Below are 12,615 nucleotides of genomic sequence, written 5' to 3'. Positions count from 1 at the left end.
TCTGGCTCCTTGGATCTGGATGTCTGCTTTCCTTAACTCTGGGAACTTTTCTGCAATGGTTTCTTTTACTCTAGCTTTTTCATTGGGGTTGTTTCCCTGTCCTTCTGGTAAACCAATGATTGTAATGTTGTTCCTCTTGGCGTCATCCACGATGTCTCTGATTCTACTTAGAGCCATTTTGAGGTCTTTTCCTATTGCTTGTTCTTCCCAGTGGGATTTCTGTTGCTCATCTTCAAGCTCGCTGATCCTCTGTTCAGCTGCACTTATCCTATTGCTCAGGGCACTTACTAAATTTCTAATTTCATCCACTGAATCCTTTATTTGTGAATCTTCTTTTTGTAGCTTTTTAAAATTCTGTTCTCTTTTCTTCTTGTATTTTCTTGGCTCTCTTTTCTGATCCCAGGGTCACTCCCACCCAGGATCCTGGAATGTAGGAAGAGCAATGGAAAATCCCATGGAGCTGCCTCAGGTTTCCCCTGCTGGAGGGTGTCCAGTTCTGCAGGAAAAGGCGGGGGGCTGGGGGTGAGGAGTGGAGGAGTGGTGAACCGGCTGGTGCTCCCTCTACGCACCTGGAGGGGAGGGTCTGATAAGGTGATGGATAGTCCAAAGGAGCTACTGCAGGTTTTCCCCGCAGGTGTACTCCTGTGGAGGGTGTCGAGTTCAGCGGGAAAAGGCACGGGGCTCTTGTTTTATTTTTACTTTATGTTCCAATCTTAATGGTATCGCCAGCTACTCAGTCAACCTAGCTAAACCCTAAAGTCTCTTCCACTTTCTCCTGCACAAGTCTCTGCTTTCTGACAAAAGGGAGGACCTCAGAATGCTGACATAAATCTAATACCCAGGGCCGCAGGAGATAGTGTAGTGCTTATGGAACTTGTCTCACATTCACTCAATTTGACTCCCAGCACCACCTGATTGCCAGAGTATCAAAGGCTGTATAGCCTCAGAGGACCCCAAGCACCATAGCCACGTTTTCTGAAAATTGTCTGTGGGGCCCCCACACCTCCTGAGCATTGCTTTACAGACTCTCCCAGCAACCAAAAAATATGTAGTGCCCCAGAAACATGTACTTGTCTTAAATAGGGAGCCTCACTTGAGGTGAGGTTCACAAGGAAATATTGCATGAAAACATAAATCAAAGAGCAGGGGAGACAGTGTAAATCATGTGAGTACAGATCATATATTTGGTGAAATGTGTTAAGATTCAGATGCCCTAGTCTTCGCACCAGGGATATTCCTTCAAAAATGTCCCAATATACTGGAAAGGTTCTAGAACATTAGATGACTGAAACTCAATTATGAGCAACTTTGTAACTTTGTATCTCTTGGTAATTCTAATCGTTAAAGTAAATTTTAAATACAACCATCAAATTTACCTTTTTACTACTAAATGTGAAAGATACTTTCTAATACTTATCCTCACCAGAAGCTCAACAGAGTGTGACACTTGCCAGGAAATGTCCTCCCTTGCATTTTTCTCATGATACTTATTAGTAATTCACTCTTCTGTTTCTTCCCTTTACTCATGCCAAATCTTCCCATCTCCCTTGTAAGCTCCTGAAACATTATCCATTCAACATTGGTGCACGTTGCCACTGCTCCTCTTGAGGTCTTGTGCATGAACTGATTCTAAAACATAACATAGCTGCAATTACAGTATTCATGCCAAACACAGTCATTGATATATCTTTGGGTTTAGATTTCTACAAGCTATTGGCACACAGGTGAGAAACATTTTTTTTTCCTACAGAGAACACAAAAATACATATGCTGGGTTTTAAAGTTCCATCAGTATTCTGAGGTACAAATGAAGGATATATATTTTTAATATTTTATCCAATATCTGTGAGATAGACCATTGCAAATCTATTCATAATTTGCTTCCAGTCATACAACGATCCAACATCCGTCCCTTTTCTAGTGTACATTTCCCAAAACCAATATTCCTGGTACCCTAAAACCATCCCCCAACACCCTACACCCACCCCCAGTGTGTCTCTATGGCAGGCTCTTTAATTCTTTCTCTCTGTCTCCTTTTTATTTTGTGCATTAAGGGTCTTGTACAGGTACTAAGAGGTCATCATGTTTGTTCAAGGAATTTAGCATTTTTATCAGGAAGGTAAGCCTGGAGTATCTTTGAGGTATGGAAATGAATGCTGAGGCTTCCATAAGTACAGGGCAGTGGGGGTGGGATTCCCATTCTGCCCAGAGAAAGCCTGGAGATTTCAGTCACAAAACGCGCATATCCGAATTTTCAGCTTTTATATTTCAGTGAGAGCCATCCTGAGACGATGGAAACCAGAGGAGAGCATGGTGGCGATTTTGGATTGTGGGAGCAAGTGGCTGCCCTGGGTTCTGGTTGGGTGGGCACCAAACTAACCTGCCTCCCTCCGATTTACCCTAGTGTGTTCAGCCTTTTGCAGGTCCAAGGTTAACAGTGGCTGTTGATATGTTCCAGATTTGTCTATGGGTCTCTGAAACAATACCAATGCATTAGCTTGTATAGCTGAGCCAGGGGTGGTTTGTGAACATGGCTCCCACATATCTTTTGTGAGTTTAATTTCTCGGGAAACGTAGTCCTGAGTTGTTGGAAGCCAGCCAGAGGCACAGTGGCCATTTGAGGTTATCAGGAAGCATGAAGACACCATCAGACTGTTGATGTACTCACCTGAGGGTACAGGTTGACTTCCTGCAGGCACTGCACCACCAGACTAACAAATATTCTTTGAATTAATGAACGAATAATCAACATTTTCAAAATGTGTCTCTTTCTTGCATTGTAGAAGGGTAACTTCTAACAGGAAAATAATCTTCATGGTATAATCAAGACCTACGATTTATTCTTAATATATTTAATAAAAACTACACATTTTGGAAATTTATACAACGAAATTCTTTTAAATTATCTGTCTTCATAATTTACTTGTAAATTACTAAGATATCACTGTTTATTCCACAGTTCTTAGCATAGAAATTTACAGACAGAATGTGCTAAGTAAAAATTCATTTTGGCACTTCTGTTCAATGTAGTACTGGAAGTACTTGGAAGAGAAAATAGATAAGAAAAAGATATTAAGGTTTTTTCATGTTTGAAAGTTAGAAATCATCTCTCACTATTCACAGAAGATATCATACTATATTCAGAGAATACTAAAATCTCTACGAAAAATTCCCAGAGACAATAGACATTTATAGAAAAATTGCAGGCTATAAACTCAATACCCAAAAGTCTATGGCTTTTTTATATGCAAGTAATGAGAGAGAAGAAAGTGACATGAAAAAGCAATCCCATTCACAATCGTGCCGCAGAAAATCAAGAACCTTGGAATCAGCTTAACTAAAGAGGTAAAGGACCTATACATCAGGAAATTAAAAAAGACACGAGGAAATGGAAACATATATACTGCATATGGAATGGGAGATTTAACATTGTCAAAATGGCAATTCTCCACGAAGCATTGTAAAAATTCAACTTGATCCCTGTAAAGATACCCATGACATTCTTCAAAGAAATTGATCAAGCACTCCTGAAATTCACATGGAACAACAAACGCACACGAGTAGCTAAAGCAATTCTTGGGGAAAAGACAATGGAGGCATCACCTTCCCCAACCACAAACTCTACTACAAACGATAATAATGAGAACAGCATGGGACTGAAACAAAGGCAGAGCTGCAGAACAATGGAAAAGGATTGAATATACTGACACACACCCTCAAATATATAATCATCTAACCTTTGATAAGGGAGCAAGAAATGTGAAGTGGATCAAGAGAGTCCTCCTGAACAAACGTTGCAGAAAAAACTGGAAAGCTACATGCAAAAAAAATGGCTCAGACCTCTACCTAACACCATGCACAAAAGTCAGATAAAAATGGGTCAAAGGCCTCAACATCAGACCAGAATCCCTCAGGTTCATTGATGACAAGGTCGGCAAATCCCTCCACGACATTGAAACTAAAGGTATCTTCAAATATAACACGCCACTTGCCAAGCAACTGGAAACAGAGAAAAACAAAGGGGACTATCTTAAATTAAGCAGCTTCTGTACCTCAAAAGAAACAGTGACCAGAAACAAAGACTCCGCCATGCGGGCAAGATACTCGCAGAAGCCTACCAGGTTCTCTGAGAGTGAGAACTGGACAATCAGAGTTGCTGTCTTCTAAATAAGATCCAGTCTCAGGATGTTGGCCATTGATGGCATTACATGGATCCAGGGGCAGTTCGTGGTTGTAGCACTTAATTATTAGAAGATGGGGGATCTGGAAGGAGGGGGCACAGTCTTGATCTGAGCAGCCATGGAGTTCTCATCCCCCAGTCCCGCACATCTGGGTTCCTCTTTCAGTTCCTTCATGCATGAGGCTCCTTCAAGCTTGGGAAGGGTGGTCTTAAGCGTACCTATGGCTTGTTGCAGAGGTCTTCAGCTACCGGGGCTCTAAGGTTGGTGAGGGAAATTCACCCCGGCACCTCCAAGGGGCCTCGGTGAGGAAAGCCATGTGCGAGGTCAGGACACTGTCATTTTAGACATATTTGGAATTAATTTTAGATCGAAAAGTACACATCATTCAAAATACTTATGTGCTTAGTAATAAATTACTACACACTTGTTCAATCACCTCAGAGACCCCACTCTGCTCAGAGAACTAGATTTTTAATTACAGGTCTGTTTTGCCCATGTGTCATGACTGAGAATCACTATCAGTAGATATGAAACTCACTATACACAAAGATGCACACAGGTTACTTTGAGTCATCTATGTTGTTAATGTGAGTTGGCCATTAAACTTCACTGAGACCCTTTGTTCTGTCCTTTATAGGAGCCTCATGAGTCTCACCTTCCGTTCAAGTTGAACTTGTAATAAGGTGGAATGAAATCATCAATATAATCCTCACCTCATCCTTCAGGAGAAAAATCCTACATACATTCAATGTGGTCAAAGTGCAGACAACACCATCCACCTTTTCCTGGAGATGTACACAGGACTGAGGTGAGAACAGCAAAAGGCTCTATTTTAATGTTCTTAATGAAGGATTCAGGGAACAACATTAAACAAACTCATATACCATCTTCCAAAAGAATTATTTTGTAAAACTGATGCCTAGGGTATGGTAAACGATAATATAGTAAAAACCATATTTTTATTTCTGGGACATTAAAGTTCTAAATCTATTTATTCATGCTGCTTTGAAATACATTCCTTGATTAGGAATCATTGTCTGCCATAGGAGTGAGGAAGGACAACACTCAAAGTAATAAGAAGCGAAAAATATGGAAAAATTAACTCCTACGAGGTTTGATAACACATATACTAAAATTTAAATGATACAATGATGAGCATGGTCCTTGCACAGAGATAACATGCAAACTTGTAAAGCATTCCATATTTTTGTTGCAAGAAGAATGAATAGGTCTACTTTAAGGTAAGATAATCCCCAGAAGTACAAAAATTCTACATAAAGAGAGCACAAATCCCCAAAACAACAATCTCTCTCAATGTCAATGGACTAAATGTGCCAATTCAGAGGCACAGAATAGGAAGATGAATTAGAAAACTGAACCCAACATTCTGCTTCCTGCAAGAAACATGTCTGAACAATCAAAGCACCCATGGGCTAAAGGTAAAAGGCTGGGAAACACGTTTTCAAGAAAATATCACCTCCACAAAGCTGGAGTGGCCATACTAGTATCAGACCACATGGACTTCAGGCTAAAGGTTATCAGAGACAGTGAAGGTCATTTCTTAATGATCATGGGATATGTACATCAGAAAGAACTCACCTTCCTCAATGTATATGATCCTAATGACAGACCAGCAAAATACGTTAAAACAACTTCTAATAATCTTATAGAAAAACATTGATAGCAACACAATACTAGTAGTAGATTTCAACACTTCTTTGTCACTTCTCGATAGATCAAACAGACTGAAGCTCAGCAAGGAAATATTTTCTTTAAGGGAAGTAATGAACAACCGTTGGCTTAGGGAAGAAATCAAAGAGGAAATAAAAAGTTTCCATAAACAAATGAGAATGAGGACACGAGCTACCATAACTTGTGGGACACAGCAAAAGCAGTGTTAAGAGGAAAGATTATAGCTCTGCCAGATTTCATCAGGAAGAAAGAAAGGGCCTACCTGAATAAATTAGAGCTCAAGGTTTTGGAAAATAGGTTCAGCATAAGAGAAGGAACACATGGAGGGTGCGGGATCCCGGAGGGAAAAAAAAAAAAAGAAAAAACAGGTTCCAAAAAGAGCCGAGATCACCGGCAAGTTCCAGATGGAGTAGGTGCCGCATCCCGCCCCCCCCCCAGATGGAACCCGGTGACCAGAATCCTCTACAAACACAGTTCGAGTATGCGGGAACGAGGACTTTTCCTCAAATCTGCCGGACTGCACCTCCCAGGTAACCTCTGATCCCGGAAGTCACGCCCACAGCCCGCCCCCCAGCGCCATCTTTGAAGCGTTCAGCATAAGAGAAAGAACACATGGAGGGTGCGGGATCCCGGAGGAAAAAAAAAAAGAAAAAACAGGTTCCAAAAAGAGCCGAGACCACCGGCAAGTTCCAGATGGACTAGGTGCCGCATCCCGCCTCCCCCAGATGGAACCCCGGTGACCAGAAGCCTCTACAAACACAGCTCGAGTATGCGGGAACGAGGACTTTTTCTCAAAATCGCGCGGCCGCGTGGACATCTCTCTATATACAAAGTGATCAATGAGAAGTAAACCACCCAATCTCTCTCCCTGAAAATCAGAGTTAAGTTTGGAGCACGGCCACAGCCCCAGAAACACAAGGACTTAATGCAGAACCCAGCAGCTTAGAGCAGAAAAGTGAACGGACGATGAGTTAACCCAGGCCATCATTTCTGCCCAGAGGGGAAAGAGTGTTGCCCCATTCGCCCTCTCTTCTCTGGAAAGAAGGATGGCGGCCGCATGGGAGCCTTGTGGACAGCAGGTATGAGCCGGGGGTGTGGGGGGGCGACTAAAACCTCACGAGAAGGGGGGCGTTCCGGTCCGTCCTTCACGCCCTACCGAGATCAACAGTTGCCCCCCACGAGCGGCTCCCCAGCACGGCCACAGTCCCAGAAGCACAAGGGCTTAATGCAGAACCCAGCAGCTTGGAGCAGAAAAGTCAAAGGACTATGCGTTAATCCAGGCAATCATTTCTGCCCAGAGGGGAAAGGGTGTTGCTTCCTTCCGCCCTCCTCCCTCTGGAAAGAAAGATGGCAGCCACATGGGAGCCTTGTGGACAGCAGGTATGAGCCGGGAGTGTGGGGGCGACTAAAACCTCATGGGAAGGGGGGCGTTCCGGTCCGTCCTTCACGCCCTACCGAGGTCACCAGTTGCCCCCCACGAGCGGCTCTCCAGCACAGCCACGGCCCCAGAAGCACAAGGACTTAATGCAGAACCCAGCCGCTTGGAGCAGAAAAGTGAACGGACTATGCATTGATCCAGGCCATCAAGTCTGCTGGAGGGGAAAGGGTGTTGCCCCATTCGCCCTCTCCTCTCTGGAAAGAAAGATGGCGGCCACATGGGAGCCTTGTGGACAGCAGGTATGAGCCGGGAGTGTGGGGGCGACTAAAACCTCATGGGAAGGGGGGCGTTTCGGTCCGCCCTTCACGCCCTACCGAGGCCACCAGTTGCCCCCCACGAGCGGCTCTCCAGCACGGCCACAGCCCCAGAAGCACAATGACCTAATGCAGAACCCAGCAGCTTGGAGCAGAAAAGTGAAAGGACTATGCGTTAATCCAGGCAATCATTTCTGCCCAGAGAGGAAAGGGTGTTGCTCCCTTCCGCCCTCCTCCCTCTGGAAAGAAAGATGGCGGCCACATGGGAGCCTTGTGGACAGCAGGTATGAGCCGGGGGAGTGGGGGCGACTAAAACCTCATGGGTCGGGGGGCGTTCCGGTCCGTCCTTCACGCCCTACCGAGGTCACCAGTCGCCCCCCACGAGCGGCTCTCCAGCACGGCCATGGCCCCAGAAGCACAAGGACTTAATGCAGAACCCAGCAGCTTGGAGCAGAAAAGTGAACAGACTATGCGTTGATCCAGCCCATCAAGTCTGCCGGAGGGGAAAGGGTGTTGCCCCATTCGCCCTCTCCTCTCTGGAAAGAAAGATGGCGGCCACATGGGAGCCTTGTGGACAGCAGGTATGAGCCGGGAGTGTGGGGGCGACTAAAACCTCATGGGAAGGGGGGCGTTTCGCTCCGCCCTTCACGCCCTACCGAGGCCACCGGTTGCCCCCCGCGAGCGGATCTCCAGCACGGCCACGACTCCAGAACACAGAAACCAATTTCTTAACTATCTGACTTTCAGTAGAAATACTTCCAGGGTCAATAGGTAAAATAGCAGAAATCCAAAACCAACATTTAATTCTTGAACCCAGCTGTAGAAAGCAAATCACTTCACAATGCTTTTTCAGCATGTCTGATTTGGGGGGGGGGTGTAAACTCTAAATAATAGTGGTGAATCTTTTATTGAAACAATGAATCTAATCAAAGCAGATAGAGTGTTAACTAGAATTCATCTGCCTCACAGGGATGGGGAGGGGTGGGGGGTGGGGTTTTATTGGGGTTCTTCATGGTAAAAAATAAGTATTGGTAAAGGGAAATGTGTTTGATATTTGCATGACTGAGAACTAAACCTGAAAGCTTTGTAACCTTTCCCACAGTGATTCAATAAATAAATAAAAAAAATAAATAAAAAAATAAAAAAAAAGATTTTGGAAAATAACCAACAAAAGTAGTCCAAACTAGGATGGAGGAAGGAAATAATAAAACTTGTACCAGACATCAATGAGCTAGAATCCCAAAATACAATCTAGAAGACCAATAAGAACAAAAACTGGTTCTTTGAGAAAATAAATAAGATCAATAAACCATGAGAAGCCTCTCAAAGAAACAAAGAGAAAGAATTCTAATAAATCGAATCAGAAATGCAAAGGGGAGTATCCTAGTAGAAAGTACAGAAATCCATAGGATCATCAGAGATTATTTTGAGAATCTTTGCAGCAGGAAATGAGAGAATCTTGAATAAATTGATAAATTATTGGATTCCAATTACCTCCCAAGGCTGAACCAAGAAGATTTGGAATACTTGAACCTATCACTACCAAGGAAATTGAAATGATGGTCAAAATTATACCCCCAAACAGAATCCAGGGCCCAGATGGATTCAATAGTGAACTATTTCAAACCTTTAAAGAGGAACTGCTTCCAACATTTTTAAGATTTTCCAGGAAATTGAAGAAACATAAATACTCCCAAATAGTTTCTATGAGGCAAAGATCACCCTAATACTCAAATCGACAGAGACACCACAAAAACAGAAAATTGCAGACCTTTTTCCTTTGTGAATACAGATACAAAAATTTTCAAGAAAATACCAGCAAAGAGAATCTAGAAACTCAACAAAAGATCACACACTATGACCAAGTAGGTTTAGCTTGGGGATGCAAGGATGGCTTAACATTCTCTAGTCAATCAACAGAATACACCATCTCAATAAAATAAAGATAAAAGTCATATGATCATATCAATAGATGTAGATAAAGCATTTGATTAGATCCAGCAACCATTCATGATGAAAAACTCTCAACAAAATGGGAGTTGAAAGTAGTTTCCTCAATCTAGTCAAAGCAAATTACCACAAACACACAGCAAGTATTATTCTCAACGGGGAAAAACCAAAGGCTTGGAGCAGAAATCAATGAAATAGAATTCCAGAATACAATCAGGCACAAAACAAGTTACCCACTCTCAACACTCCTATTCTTCATAGTACTTGAACTACTTGCCATATGATTTTGGTAAAAAAAAAAAAAGATATCAAGGGCATCCATATAAAAAAGGAAGAACTCAAGCTTTTACTATTTGGAGATAACATGATATTATACTTAGAAAATCCCAAAGATTCTCCAAAAAAGCTCCTGGGAACAATAGATTTGTTTAGTAAAGTAGCATATTACAAAATCAATATCTGGTACTACATGGCTTTCCCATATATTAATAATGAAAGAGAAAAAAGAGATAGAGAAAAACAATCCCATTCACAATAATACCTCAGAAAATAGAGTATAATAGAATCAACTAAAAAGGTTAAGGAACTATACCAAAAAAAAAAAAAAAAAACCTGACGGGCACAGAGGCCCAGCTCTGGGCAACAAAGCTGCACGGCTGCAATTCCAACAGGTACAGCCTGCCCCCAAGGGCCTGGGTCCCTTTCTGGGCACGCACAGCTAGAAACAGCCCCAGACAGCCGGTTTTCAACCCCTGATCTGCGTGGGACGGGCACAGAGGCCCAGCTCTGGGCAACAAAGCTGAAAGGCTGCAATTCCAACAGGTACAGCCCGCCCCCAAGGGCCTGGGTCCCTTTCTGGGCACGCGCAGCTAGAAACAGCCCCTAGACAGCCGGTTTTCAACCCCTGATCTGCGTGGGACGGGCACAGAGGCCCAGCTCTGGGCAACAAAGCTGAACGGCTCCAATTCCAACAGGTACAGCCCGCTCCCAAGGGCCTGGGTCCCTTTCTGGGCACGCACAGCTAGAAACAGCCCCTAGACAGCCGGTTTTCAACCCCTGATCTGCGTGGGACGGGCACAGAGGCCCAGCTCTGGGCAACAAAGCTGAACGGCTCCAATTCCAACAGGTACAGCCCGCTCCCAAGGGCCCGGGTCCCTTTCTGGGCACGCGCAGCTAGAAACAGCCCCTAGACAGCCGGTTTTCAACCCCTGATCTGCGTGGGACGGGCACAGAGGCCCAGCTCTGGGCAACAAAGCTGAACGGCTCCAATTCCAACAGGTACAGCCCGCTCCCAAGGGCCTGGGTCCCTTTCTGGGCACGCGCAGCTAGAAACAGCCCCTAGACAGCCGGTTTTCAACCCCTGATCTGCGTGGGACGGGCACAGAGGCCCAGCTCTGGGTAACAAAGATGAAAGGCTGCAATTCCAACAGGTACAGCCCGCCCCCAAGGGCTCGGTTCCCTTTCTGGGCACGCGCAGCTAGAAACAGCCCCTAGACAGCCGGTTTTCAACCCCTGATCTGCGTGGGACGGGCACAGAGGCCCAGCTCTGGGTAACAAAGCTGAAAGGCTGCAATTCCAACAGGTACAGCCCGCCCCCAAGGGCCTGGGTCCCTTTCTGGGCACGCGCAGCTAGAAAAAGCCCCTAGACAGCCGGTTTTCAACCCCTGATCTGCGTGGGACGGGCACAGAGGCCCAGCTCTGGCAACAAAGCTGAAGGGCTCCAGTTCCAACAGGTACAGCCCGCTCCCAAGGGCCTGGGTCCCTTTCTGGGCATGCGCAGCTAGAAACAGCCCCTAGACAGCCGGTTTTCAACCCCTGATCTGCGTGGGACGGGCACAGAGGCCCAGCTCTGGGCAACAAAGCTGAACGGCTCCAATTCCAACAGGTACAGCCCGCTCCCAAGGGCCTGGGTCCCTTTCTGGGCACGCGCAGCTAGAAACAGCCCCTAGACAGCCGGTTTTCAACCCCTGATCTGCGTGGGACGGGCACAGAGGCCCAGCTCTGGGTAACAAAGATGAAAGGCTGCAATTCCAACAGGTACAGCCCGCCCCCAAGGGCTCGGTTCCCTTTCTGGGCACGCGCAGCTAGAAACAGCCCCTAGACAGCCGGTTTTCAACCCCTGATCTGCGTGGGACGGGCACAGAGGCCCAGCTCTGGGTAACAAAGCTGAAAGGCTGCAATTCCAACAGGTACAGCCCGCCCCCAAGGGCCTGGGTCCCTTTCTGGGCACGCGCAGCTAGAAACAGCCCCTAGACAGCCGGTTTTCAACCCCTGATCTGCGTGGGACGGGCACAGAGGCCCAGCTCTGGCAACAAAGCTGAACGGCTCCAGTTCCAACAGGTACAGCCCGCTCCCAAGGGCCTGGGTCCCTTTCTGGGCACGCGCAGCTAGAAACAGCCCCTAGACAGCCGGTTTTCAACCCCTGATCTGCGTGGGACGGGCACAGAGGCCCAGCTCTGGGCAACAAAGCTGAACGGCTCCAATTCCAACAGGTACAGCCCGCTCCCAAGGGCCTGGGTCCCTTTCTGGGCACGCGCAGCTAGAAACAGCCCCTAGACAGCCGGTTTTCAACCCCTGATCTGCGTGGGACGGGCACAGAGGCCCAGCTCTGGGCAACAAAGCTGAACGGCTCCAATTCCAACAGGTACAGCCCGCTCCCAAGGGCCCGGGTCCCTTTCTGGGCACGCGCAGCTAGAAACAGCCCCTAGACAGCCGGTTTTCAACCCCTGATCTGCGTGGGACGGGCACAGAGGCCCAGCTCTGGGCAACAAAGCTGAACGGCTCCAATTCCAACAGGTACAGCCCGCTCCCAAGGGCCTGGGTCCCTTTCTGGGCACGCGCAGCTAGAAACAGCCCCTAGACAGCCGGTTTTCAACCCCTGATCTGCGTGGGACGGGCACAGAGGCCCAGCTCTGGGCAACAAAGCTGAACGGCTCCAATTCCAACAGGTACAGCCCGCTCCCAAGGGCCTGGGTCCCTTTCTGGGCACGCGCAGCTAGAAACAGCCCCTAGACAGCCGGTTTTCAACCCCTGATCTGCGTGGGACGGGCACAGAGGCCCAGCTCTGGGCAACAAAGCTGAACGGCTCCAATTCCAAACA

The 12,615-nt window shown here is 46.3% G+C and overlaps 1 pseudogene; it reads left to right on the top strand.

Moving 5' to 3' along the window:
* The first annotated feature begins 5,290 nt into the window (after positions 1–5,290).
* LOC130033841 (uncharacterized) lies at positions 5,291–5,390 on the top strand (annotated as a pseudogene).
* Positions 5,391–12,615: the final 7,225 nt, after the last annotated feature.

This window comes from Sorex fumeus, unplaced genomic scaffold (assembly GCF_029834395.1).
Source record: "Sorex fumeus unplaced genomic scaffold, SorFum_2.1 ptg000054l, whole genome shotgun sequence".
Lineage (NCBI taxonomy): Eukaryota > Metazoa > Chordata > Mammalia > Eulipotyphla > Soricidae > Sorex > Sorex fumeus.
The sequence above is the reverse complement of the archived record's forward strand: the minus strand, read 5'-3'. Positions and strand labels throughout refer to the sequence as shown.